This window comes from Puntigrus tetrazona, chromosome 18, assembly GCF_018831695.1.
Source record: "Puntigrus tetrazona isolate hp1 chromosome 18, ASM1883169v1, whole genome shotgun sequence".
NCBI lineage: Eukaryota > Metazoa > Chordata > Actinopteri > Cypriniformes > Cyprinidae > Puntigrus > Puntigrus tetrazona.
The window spans coordinates 9,811,211-9,824,373 of record NC_056716.1 but is presented as its reverse complement, the minus strand read 5'-3'; the positions used below and the strand labels follow the sequence as shown (position 1 = coordinate 9,824,373).

Here is a 13,163-nt window from a genome sequence, read left to right as displayed (position 1 = left end):
TGTGTGCTTGTGTGGGTTTCTTCCAATATGTGATTAATCGTGATTAAATGCTAACCAAATAAAAAGGAATTTTTCCAATACATTATATATGTGTACTGTATATATATATAACTGTATATGAATTTATACTGTGTATTTATTGTATATATACTGAAACTTACAACTACAGTTATTTACTTACAAATGCATTTTATATAGATTTTTTTTGTACAATGTATATAAATATATATTTAATACATAAACATAACATTATATACATGTGTTGTATCTCTAATGTTTGTAAACATAATAAATACACAGTATACTAAATATATTATATAAAAGAAAAAACTAATATATATATATATATATATATATATATACGTTATTTTTGAAGTAAATTTCTATGATAATTGCTTCTTTTCACATTTAAAAATGTAAATACAATTATTACAAAGACTAAGATTAATGCTGGCAAATCTCTTTTTAGTATGCCTTTATTTTATTTGTATTTGAGAACACTATAGAGAAATTTAAATGTGCATGTCAAGTAAATATGTGTGTGTGTGTGTGTATGCCTAAACTCAACTTCGCTGAAACTGCTCTTCTCTCGTCAGTTAGTTCTGCAGTGACTATTTTTCTTGCTCTGAATAAATTACTCTCTTCTGCAACTTTAAGGCAGAACATATCCAGTATCCTTGAAACGTCCTGAAGGGAAAGAAAACACATTCATAATCACACACAATATATACCCGTTATAACCTTTCGTGTGACCTTTGAAATAAGAAACAAAACTCATAAACATAGGTGCCAGTATCTTAATGATATTCCACATTCTGCTCTCACCTCCCTCCACGGCGTGTCCACATTACCATAGGACTCGGCAGAGCTCTGAATTGTAGAGTACATTCACGATTCAAATTTGCTGCTGTGTGATCCCCATGCGCCTGTGACAAGTTTTTGGAACATTCTAGAAAAAAAAAACCCAAAGTATTAGAAAAGCCAAGCAGCGTATATCTGGCTCTATATGAGGTCTTCGCACTGAATTGGGCAGTCATTCAGACAGCCCACGGTGCAGCGTGTACTTACCAGCAAGTGTGATCTCTACTCCTTTGGATAAATAAATATTTCTCACTCCTGATGCGAGTGCTGAGTAAGAAGGTTCTGGTAGCGAGACGTTCCACCAGTTAAATGGTTTTCCCCAACTGGTAGGTTTCTTCTTTCAGGGCTTCCTCTGCATTTTTTTTTCTGCAAGCATGCATACACATATTATATATACACCGTTGACACACAATCTCTCAGAACAGTCATAAATATTAGATTACTCAATCCCATCTGACTCATAATGTGTGTTATGCGCATAAACAAAAATTACAGGCAATGTTTATAAAGGTTTTCTGTTTGAATGTAGGCAGATCTAGAAGCAGTATCAGACTGAGCGAGTTTATTCCCCAATATATTCCCCTCTCTCATAATTTAAATATTAGTAACATAATTATTAATTTTCCAAAAAACTTTGAAGTATGATAGGACAATAGTATTGTACCTCAGACATTATAACAAAAATGTATACTTGTTTCAAGTATCATTTATAACCAAACATGTTTTAATATTCACATACTTTGAGTTTTATATTGCATTTGTTGTTTATTGCTACACTGGGTGCATATCAGTGATAATTAACATAATTAAATAGCCTCCCAAAATATCAATTTCATTTTGCGTTATTTTATTCAAAAAGCAGTGTGTTGTAAACATGACATTAGATATATAATTTTACATGGAAAGGTAAAAACCACCTCTAAGCCTAATAGAATGAAAGTTTTTGTATGGTTTTACTTTACCTGTCACTGCACAGCTCTGTTCTTGAATCAGGTAAGTTCAGGTGCATTCTTCTCGTTCTTCAACTTCCAGGTGGTTTTGCTCCTTTAGCTCTGAGATCATCTGTTATGAACATTTCACAAACATAAATCAGCACCAACATCTTAATCTTTATTAGTTATATAAAAAAAATAAAAATAAAAAATTACTAGTCAAGTCCACAGATACTTGTTTCAGTCCAGGAACATTGATTTAACCGCTTCATTTTCTCCTTTTGTCAATACTATGTTTGTTGTGAAGCCCGTAGATCGTTCTAGTCTTTATCCCCTAAAACTACATTTACTTCTCCATTTGTGCTGGAGGCTCTGGTCTACCTCTCTCTCACCTGTGTGTTAGACAGATCTCAAATCTCTTCCCAAGGTTAAAGAAGTGTGCAGTCTCTCTAAACCCTGAATGTGTAGGAGACACAGGTATATATCTGTGTGTCTTTAGAGAGTTTTACAATCTGGGAGGACTGTCTAAAAGCGAGAGGACTAAAGGTAACCTATGGGTATATCTTTTACTTTTAACTGGAGATTTGCTAATTTAAGCCACAAGATTAGTGAGGTTTTATCAAAGCACATTTCAAACACACCATCTATGATAAATTCATACATTAATAATAATTTATTCTGACATTTTAAAACATATTCTTAGAAATTGCTCCGTTAAAGCTTAGTACAAGGAGAACTTTAGGACATTTGAACCATGAGCATTAGTGTGATATTCAATTTTAAATTCGGATTGATATAGACCATTCAAATAAACTGACATATTAAAATATTGAAGTAATGAATCAGTTCACATTAGACAGTTCACTAAAATTAGCCATTTAAATAGACCCTCTTTAAGCGAAAACCAATGAGGCGACTCAGAATGTAGCCGGTGAATCAGTTTCCCTGTCCCAAGCGAATCCTGGACACAGCTGGGTGATGGCTCAGTGAATCCTTCAATCTATTCATTTTTGAAAGATTGTTCAAATAAACAGATCATCCTCAGGTTTTTATGGAAATGCTTTGTGATGTCGCACCGGTGAAGACTGAGTGTAACGTCCGATGTAAGTTGTGCCAGGCACATCATCGAACACAGCTATATATCCTGGCAACAGCACCTTTTCCATCTTCGTCCTGGTAGGTTTTGGCAGTCCTCGGTAACTACTTCTCCTTCTGTATGTGTTCTGCCACCAGATTCTGCGCAGTCGCTCCAGCTCCTCAGAAAGTTATAACTGTGGCGTTATTTTTGGCGTCCTCCTCTGCCTATGGATAGCATCCAATTCCTGACACACTTAGGCAACACGGACTCATGGCGCGTGGCTGACCTCTGGGCTGTTCTGCGCTCGCTGAGCTTGCGGTTCTCCTTGTTCACAAGTCAGAAACAGAACATCATTAATTCTGTTGCTCTACAAAGTCTAGGGAGTAACATACTGCATTGATGCATCAGTTTACAAAAGATCAACGTGATCCAAAACCTTCTGCACTTTGATTGACTGGTCATAAGGTGATCCAGCGTACCTTTAGAGTCATGTATTATATCAGCAGCTACAAATACCGGGCACTCACCACGGGGCAGATCAAGATGATGTGATCATGTCACTGCTAAGGGTCTGGCTTATTCTAAAAGCACTGAACAACAAGAATCAAGTTAACATTCTGTGCTACTGACCTGTTCTCTTCATAACCTGATGTCTTTCAACTAAATAATTCGTGAATGAAAAATCAAAGGCTGAAGTTTTTGACTGTAGCTATGGCAGATATCACCTTTGACAGCTGGCTGGATGAAAGGAACTGAAGGTAAGATATAATCAACTAGAAAGAGAATTTGACTAGGCATTTTACCATGATAATAAATGCAATTTTATAAAATAATGTGCATATGTGTACACAAGAGAGAAGACCAAGGAATGACATGATGACTTCACATACTATTCTGGAAACCTTTTAATAGCTGCAAGCACAGCATCTTAATGCAAAGTGTGGTACCTGATGATGTTCCATCTCTATCCCCTGCGGTGCATGATCTTATTCTCCATGCCGATGTTAGGTTTTGCCAAAGTGTTCACGAGCGTGCGCTAATTTACGAGTTTCTTGATTCCTCTCTTGCTGCATCCAGCCCAGATACATACGCAAGATGCATGATGGCTTTGAGGCTCCTTATGCCACTGCGTCAACCAGCCTCGGACCATCTTCTGAATGATAATTAGCATATACTTTCAGCGCGAAGCTAAAGAACACACAAAATCACGCGTGATAAACAGGGGAAAAACATGAATACACACAAGAAGCAAAGAAAGATACAGTCTGAAGTAGGGAATCTACCATCCAGTGAGTATTCTTAAGATTTCTCTCACACCTTCTGCCTTTTTAATTTGCAGATATTACATCCTGTCGATAATCCACCAACTGATCAACAGGCTCTGACTGGCGGGAAAGAGGAGAGAGACAGTAATAGCAATAATGCGGCTTTTAGCTGCTGGTCAAATCAGTAGGACAGTCCCTACACTAGAACAGCCTGCTCCTGTGAGATCCACATAACCGAAAAAAACGAGAGAGACACACAGGTTCCATATTCCACAACACTGTTACTTCCATCCTCTTCCAGGGACTCTAACCGGTGACTAAAGCTAACAATACTGGGATGGGCAGAAAAATCTAAAATCCACTTGGTGGTTTTTTTGTCATAGTACTCTGAAATGAAAATTCTAGTCAAAATTTTGGAGTCCACTTTGTATGAGTTGGCATTAACATGCCCACATTTAAATTAATAATTTGGTACAATGCATTTGTAATTCATTTCTGTAAATCGTTTATAATTACTGTTTACCCATCGCCCACTAATAACCCACCTTAACCCACCATACCACAAAATTACCATCTCTAACAAAAGAAAAATACAGCATAAACACACAGTAAGTACATCATACTTAGCTTTTATCTTAGTAATATATATTTTGATTATATAAAATATTTTACAATGTAATGTAAATCCTCTACTCGTTAAATAACTTTAGATGCATCATATTATAAATGAAACTTTTTAAATACTTCCTGACCTCAAATATTAAAATGTTGAGTACTTAAAAGAATCAGTCACTTAGAAGCACTCTGTGTCTAAGCCCCTCCGACTGCACCTTTACTTACTATTCCAGTTCTCTGGGAAACAGTGCAAACTTTCACTGTGAGTCTTGTGTCTCATGTGCTGAAATAATTCCACTTGACTTCCAATGTGTTAGTCATCCTTCCACCCTGCCGGCATCCGCTCTTTTGCGATGTAGTAATAACCATAACCCGCGTGTCAGTGTTCGATTTTAAGCGCTTAAAGCTGCAATGCAAAAAAAGTGCATGTAAAAATCACGAGTAATAGGACCAGTGGAGTGGTGTTTGTAGGTATTGTGTGTTTGCTTCACACAAATATATTTAGAAATGTAGGAAGATTGTATTAGCATGTCAGGTTTCCTCCCTCACGCTTTGTACAGCTGTTCTGTGCCATGCACATGCCTGAGGATGCACTGCATGGCCGACGGCGACAACCTAACTTCGTTTGTAACCACGTTTTCTGGATATACATGCGCTGGTACTTCTGAATGATGATCGCAGTGATGCGTCTGTGCTTGGGAATTCATGAGACTGTAGGGAAGAAAGAACATCTTCGGAGTTCACTACTGGTACCTCCTCAAAACAGAGACTATAATAAGGTTCTGAAATCATCTTTCATTTTTCTCAGCAGGAAACAGCGATTTTTAACAACAAACTGCGCACAAAAGGGCATATCACTCCAGATTCGTTAACTTGATAATTATATACTTTTTGAAACCATCACTTCACATTATTTTACTTGGTTTTTTTGAAGAATCATGTCTATGGTGAAGAACTGCATTTACCCAGTTCCACCATTTAGAGGGATGCTTGTAGAGCAAGTAGGCGCAAATGTGAAGATATTAAGCCCCTGTCTAAGCTGTGGTTATACATATTTTACAAACCTCTAATAATATACTGCTTCCTATTTACATAATTAACAAATTCAGTTTGTTGCTGTTTGTTTTTAGTTTTAAAGCTTAGCAGATACCTTTTCGTCTCAATTTGAAAAATGAAAGGGAAAAAAAGAATAAAAAAACCTCCAGAACCAAGTGTATAAAAAAATTAGGCGAATACTGTTTGCTCAAAGCTTTGAAAGCATGCTGAATTTTAGTATCTTTTAACCCATGCCCCACCCACTGTAGGGTTAGTTACTCCCCCTCACCAGTGAGCGTGCCGATCCGCGGACCATATCTCTGGATGGGTGTGGCAGCATGTTTCATGCAAAGGTACTTCTTACTTGCCAGCCAGCAGCGGATGAGTGCTTCTGGATGCAGTGGGCGCAGGTGCGAGGCTTATCTGCGCGCCAGTTTCTCAGATACGCCCAACCTGGCCGCGCGGAAGATCTTGAGTCTTGCCAAACTGGTACTTATCTGGATCCTGTTAGGAGGACAAAAGAGTTGAGAAAAATTCGATTCAGTCTCTACAGAAAATGGGAGTAGTACCAGAACTGGCATTGTGCCTGTACTACGTTTCACAGATGGTTTGCAGTTATTATATTATGATCTTTGCTCAAAGTCTCTGCACAAAAGATTCATGGTATGTTCTTGTGCACCTGTACCAGTTTCTCCAAGAACATTCTTACAGGGTCATCTTCTTGTCTCTCAAAACATCTTTTGCATTTCATCCCAGGACCACGATACCTGCTGAAAGAACTCTGATCACGTCCACCACAGAGGGCAAAGCAGTCCACCAAAACACAAATATACAGTCAGGCAGTGTTTGACAAAGAAAACTGATGCAGTACTGGTAATATAAGAGATCTTCACTGTACCTGGATAGAAACCGGCTGCAGAGATGTTGCGGATACATTTCCAAAACACCATGCGCAGTTGCTGCACTGCCCTCTTAGGGTCAAACCTGGCAATGGCAGAAATCAAAATCAACAATACTGTTCCTACTGGCTAGCATGAGATTCCATGGCTACAACAAGCGAGAATAGCTGATTACAAAACAGAAGAAGAACTGGCAGCGTGAGAAAGCATATTTGTGTCGTTGAGGTTTGATGCAGTGAGCGTAGTGTGGCCATGAAGTCAGCATTCAGAGTCCTCCATCAGCAGCTACATGAGATTCTTGGAACTACAGAGAGAAAGAAATCGAAACATTCAATCGAGTGTAAATTGCTTACCAATTTACTTAACCCAAATACACAAATCCACAAAGATATTTAGTAAAACTGAAAAAGTCTTGATGCCACCTGCCCAGTCAACTGTCTTCTTGTGTTCTTTTTGCTGAAGCCAGGCGGCTTTATATGCCTTCTCTGGTTTTGGCGCTGAGTGGGAGTCGTCCTCAGTAGCAGGAGCAGCACCAGTCGGACTTGTGGCTTTCTCACCAGCTCACGGAACCAGCTCCACCCCAGCAAGTCAAACATTTAGGAGTAGCCAAGGCAGACTTATGACCCATTACAAGCCACGGCAAGTATTCAGATGATCAAGCCGAAGTACTTTTTAGACTTGAAACCAGCGATCTTACAAAAAAGCTGTAATTATTTATTTATTCAAAGCGTAATTAGAAATTCAATCAATGCACTCTTTCACTTAAGCGCAATTAAATACACAGTTTTCACTGAGAAATAGAATACACTACCATGAATGAAAATAACTTATGTAATCACACCCCCAAGCCATCCTAGAGTATATATTACTTTTTCATCTTTGGAATGAGAACTAGTCTGATTTTAAAGAATTAGTCCTGGCTCTTCCATTTTCTACGCTTTACACCCGTTCATATAGTATTTCTATCACTGTTCATCTATAATCTTTGGTATAGACACTCACACAAGGCTTGGCAGGGGGCAGAAGACATGTGTTAAGCTCCTTGAGGCTTGAAATTGTTGATCTAAAACCCAGGATACATTAACTTATTTAGATTATGTAGATTATGATTATGTATGAATTGTGATTTAATTTTAAATTTTTGGGATGAACTCCTTCCTTTAATACTCTTCTACTAAACGTTTGGTGTTCATAAATTGCATGAATTAAAACCATAAGCCCATGACTAAATCACTTAGTTTGGTGGGAACTTTTTGCTCTTACATGAATACCAATTCTATATTATAATAACTGCATTACACCCACAAGATAGTGCCAAAACTATTTGTACAGCTTTTCCTAAAAACACTGTAAACTCTATGGCTTTACATGAAATGCACATTAACTCACATTTCACATTGGCAAAAGTTTTATAAAATAAATGCAGAAACTGACAGTATATACACAATTAATACTGAGTTATGAGGCATCACAGGTATGTGATTATAGAGTACACAATAGCTTTAGATACAGCTGAGCCAAGATTTCACTCCGGGAAAAATTCAGGTTGCAATTGAATTCTCAACTGAACTGTATTAAACGATTACAGCATTCATGCTTCATGCGACATGAGACATCTTAGGCATTCCAGAGCGTTAGAATAGCGTTTTGTGCTATTACCTGAACTAGAGTGTTTGCACTCAAAGTACCACTTTTAATCAGATCCTTTGAAATTTAGTAAAATGCGGCAATTCATTATTAAAAATACTGCACATCAGGAACAAGCCAGACAGTATGAAAGGTGGATAGTAATGGGTAGAGAAAAGGCCATATGCTCAGATAATGTCCCTGGAGTCTCAATTTACATTGATTGCTAGAAGTTTTGAGCACTGAGGACGCGCTGAGTACTGAGTACTAAAGCAACCATGCAGCCTAAGCATAAAATAAAGTCCTTATGGAACAGTGATTTTAACATTAGAAATCCTTACCACGACCAAACAAACAAACTCCAGCTCTTTTGTTAAGCTTTTTGGTGATTGTATATGCGAGTACCATATCAATATCTTTTTGAATTGATCGTTTTTAAAAAGAAAAGTTCACCCAAAAATGAAAACTTATTCATTATTAAATCAAATTCTTTCTAAAGCTTTAGATATGTTACTTTTTCAATGTTTTAAATTTCACCAAATACTGAAACATCATATTGAGTGAAGTGTGGCACAGCGTTCAAATTTATTACAAATTTTACAGATGCAACACGCCACAACATTATTTTCATATTTGCATAATTTCCAGCAGATAATTATAACCTAATTTAAAAAGCAGCATTTAAAAAAATAAAGTAGCCGATAAATAAATAAATAATAATAATGGCAGAAAATTAAGTATTCCCTAATTTTACTACTGGAAGTAAAATAACACGCATATAACATAATAACAACCTGTTTTAGCAGAGCAACCAACTAAAACAGAAGCTTGTTAATTTAAATTTATAAAATATATATAATTTTTTTATTTAGAAGTTGCAGTGGGTAGAAGACACTAAGTAATGACTAGATCCTTGGCAGCTGAATATTTGTTTGTTAGTGAACTGTCCCCTTTAAGTATAAAAAAAAGTACTAAAAGGACAAACAGTCCAGTTGATATCAGACAGATGTTTCATGTTGTTTTAGAGTGCTTGAGGATTTGTTTGAATTAGTGTTTGGAGCTCTAGAGCTGAAGCGGGATTTATTTTCCTAGAGACAATGCAGTGCTGAGATTGTGTCACTGCACAGCAAAAGGCAACAGATTAGACTTATGCTGACACGCACACACACAATCCTCACACGCACACATTCAATCCAACATGCATCAATCTTAATTTTTGTATAGCAGGACAGCAGCGATATTAGAGAAAGAGAAGGCTAAAGAGACAGCATTTATATCTTTAAATTTTACCTTCTGCAGGGAGTACAGGTTGTCACATGTTCACAAAGCGACACATAGACAACATGACACAATGATAAGAAATGAAGCAAATTAACAAATGCAGAAAAATGCAGATACATCAGACAGATGTATACTCATTATACTAAAGCTGAACAGCAAAGCAGCTCAAGACACCAGCTCTGAAACATGTTATTGCCAGATACTCTTTAATAGGTATTAAATTTAGCTTGTTTTCTCCATGTTATGAACCAGAGACTAGACTGTCTACGACAGAGGTGCCTCTCAGGCTATATCCACATTAAATCGATTATGTTTCAAAATTAAACATTACCGTTCCAAACAACTCACAAAACATCATAACAACTCACTGAGATGAAGTACTGACAAAATACATATTCTATATATATATATATATATATATATATATATATATATATATATAACTTATATATATATATATATATATATGTAACCATAATAACCATGAGTTATACTGTATACACTATTAGAAATCTATTTGTATTAATGTAGACAAGGCCTAGAGTGAAAGCTTGAAAAATGTATAATTTTTACACCAAATAAATGAATTAAATTTTCAAAAGATTTTTAGCTGGTACCGGCTTTTATTTCTAATATAGAATATATAAATGTGTACATATGACAGATGGTGAGCAAACTGGACACATATGATATTATGAACAGATGTAACGATCAATGATATGAGCAGAAAATCCAGAAATGAATATATGATAAAACCAGCTGACCTGTGGAACAAGTAGAGAGTTTGGATTAATCACTAACAGACCGATCTGGATAAGCACCAGAGAGTCATGCCTAATATTAATTATTAATAACTTTTAAATAATGGCAGACCGAGTCTCTGTTAAGGCATTGTGTGTGTTATTATTATTGTTCCCAAGCGAATTTAGATTAGTTCAGTATGTGTTTGCTCTTCACACACATTTATACCTCATAAGCTGAGAGATAAGGCGTTAAAAGAGCATTCAAAGCACCCAAAAACAAGAAAACTTATTGGCTACAATAGTAAAATGCATTTCAAAAGCCCATCATTTTATTCAATATAAATTATTGGATTCGGACCATTTAGTTAATCACATTTTCTGTACCTCTTTGTGTTTGCTTACCAGGCTGCCAGTATTATTTTATTTTATTTAGTTTTGAAATATGTACAGAAGCAAAGCATAACTCTAGACAAAAGATAAAAAACAGAGATGCCACATAGCAAAATAAATGCACAGAAATAATTTAGTACGTAGTTTTATATCAAAGTACTATGATAATATGATTTCTAGAGTTCAGTTTGGGAATTCTGATCTGTGGAGGCTTTGTGGCACGCAGCACAGCTGCCTTGCCTGTGACTGAAGCATAAGTGTGTGTTGCTGAATACCTTCCCAGAAAAATCCACAAAAACACACCCCTGACCTACAGAGAGGCACATCTGATGGCATGCCGGACCGATTTCATAACCCTGCTTGCACTTGAAAACACTTGCGAAGATTGTTAAGAAGCTGTGCAGTGGCGTCGTCAGAACTACTGCCTGCGTAAAAGAGTGCGAAGACTGCTGGAGTCATGCTAATAACAGTCTGTATTAGAGCTTCAAAGCAGCTCTGATCTATGAGTACCAACTCAGGACTGCAGCGAACTAAGACAGGAAAAGCACATGTAAGAATCTAAACAATTTAAATAAGACAATATCACACTCTGTATGCTGCGAGAGCTATGGCAATGGACAGCACACTGTGCTCGCCAACAAGCAGATGGCATCCACTTCCATTGACCTTCTCAGACTTTAAAAAGCCTCATTTGAAGGTCAAAAAAATCTTGGACAAAGAAACAACTTCAGCTACTTCTTGCTGGAAGGTTTGAATTTTGTCTCACTATACAAGAAACTATAAACTAAAACCTCCTAATGTCGCAATTTGGCCTGTGAATGTTTTACCTCATCATTTGAGCCATTTTGTTCACGAGTCCTATAAGATCCAGTTTACACAATATTTGTAATTGTAAAAGCGAGTGCCTGCAGTAGCTACGCAGTGTTACACCACTTCCAGCACACACAGCATCATTAAATATAATGGGAGTGGTCTAGTTTTTGTTTTGTGCCTGTTTTGGACCCTCATTTAAAAGGTGTTCTAAGCGTGAATATTTATTTAGATATGTTGTTATCTTTCCATGTGAAGAATCTTTTTCTGTGACAAACAGATATTCACACTCATACTTACTAGCCTTCAGAGACATTTTATCTGCTCCTCATTGACTGTATCTTTATTCTTCTCCAGAAAACCATCACATGATACCTCACCTGACAAGACACCAGACACGAGAAGAAAATCTGAATAGATATAAACTACCATTTTCTGAGAAGTCGGTCTCTTAATCTCATAATTCAAGATTTTATATCTCACAATTTGAAATTGAAAAAGAAGTCAGAATTGTAGAAGAAAAGTCACTTTGAATACACATTTGCAGAGACAAAAATCTGGAATGATGAAGTTTTTATCTTGCATTTTTTTTTACTTTATTTCTTGCGATTACTGATTTATATACCACTGTTCTGATAACTTCGTAATTTCAACTTTAAATCTAACAATTACATAAAAGTAAGAAATTGTGAGGTTGCATTATACAATTCCTAAAAAGAGTCAGATTATAGGAACAAAAGAAAGCATGATTACCTTTTTTAATTTTTGGTATTCAGTGGCAGAAATTGGCTATAATCAATTACATTGAAAACCAAATAATAATAATAATAATAATAATAATAATAATAATAAAAATAATAAATTCTTTAATTTTAGATGCTTTATATTTTGTGAAATTTGAGAAAAACTTTAACTATAAAGTTTAATGCATACCTATTATTTTAGTATAATTAACATAAGAATTTCAACAAAGTCAACAAGTTCCAACAACACAATGAGTTGGCGTGAAATACAGATTAACTGCATTGTACTGGTGTTGTTAACCTAGGTCTAATGTTAACCACTACACAATTTTACATTTCAGGTATAGACATGAATAAAACGTGCTTTGTTAAATCGCAATATATATTTAAAAAATACTATAATATATAAAAAATAAAAATTCATGATACCTAATTATTGAATTACCGTTGTACTGTATAAAGTGTCATCAAAGATTTATTTAATACTTTGTAACTTTTTGTGCTCCAGAACAAATATCAGAGATCAATTAGTCACTTAAGTAGATTATACCTATAAACTCCATTAACCTACCCGATTTTCCTTAGCATAGGCAGTGTTAAATTACGCCATTCTATTAAATTTATATGAATTTGGAACTTTCATTTGCATTTGTAATGATTAAGTTCAAGTGGTACTGACCAACCAAGCATGTTTGAAAGCACACCACTAATGCATAAACCTGAGTTCGACTATGTGTGTATTTTACGAATATCCATCCACTCTAAATGTATATATTACCCCTTCTCCATCAGCGCTTCCCTCACAGATATTGTTTGATTCTAAAAACAGATCATGCCATCATGAAGCTCATGTGAGACATATGCAGCAGTTACTGTGTCCTTACA

General features: G+C 36.0%; 1 pseudogene; it reads left to right on the top strand.

Annotated features, from left to right (window-relative positions):
* The first annotated feature begins 6,110 nt into the window (after window positions 1-6,110).
* Window positions 6,111-13,163, top strand: part of LOC122362734 — a 10,682-nt pseudogene continuing 3,629 nt past the window's right edge.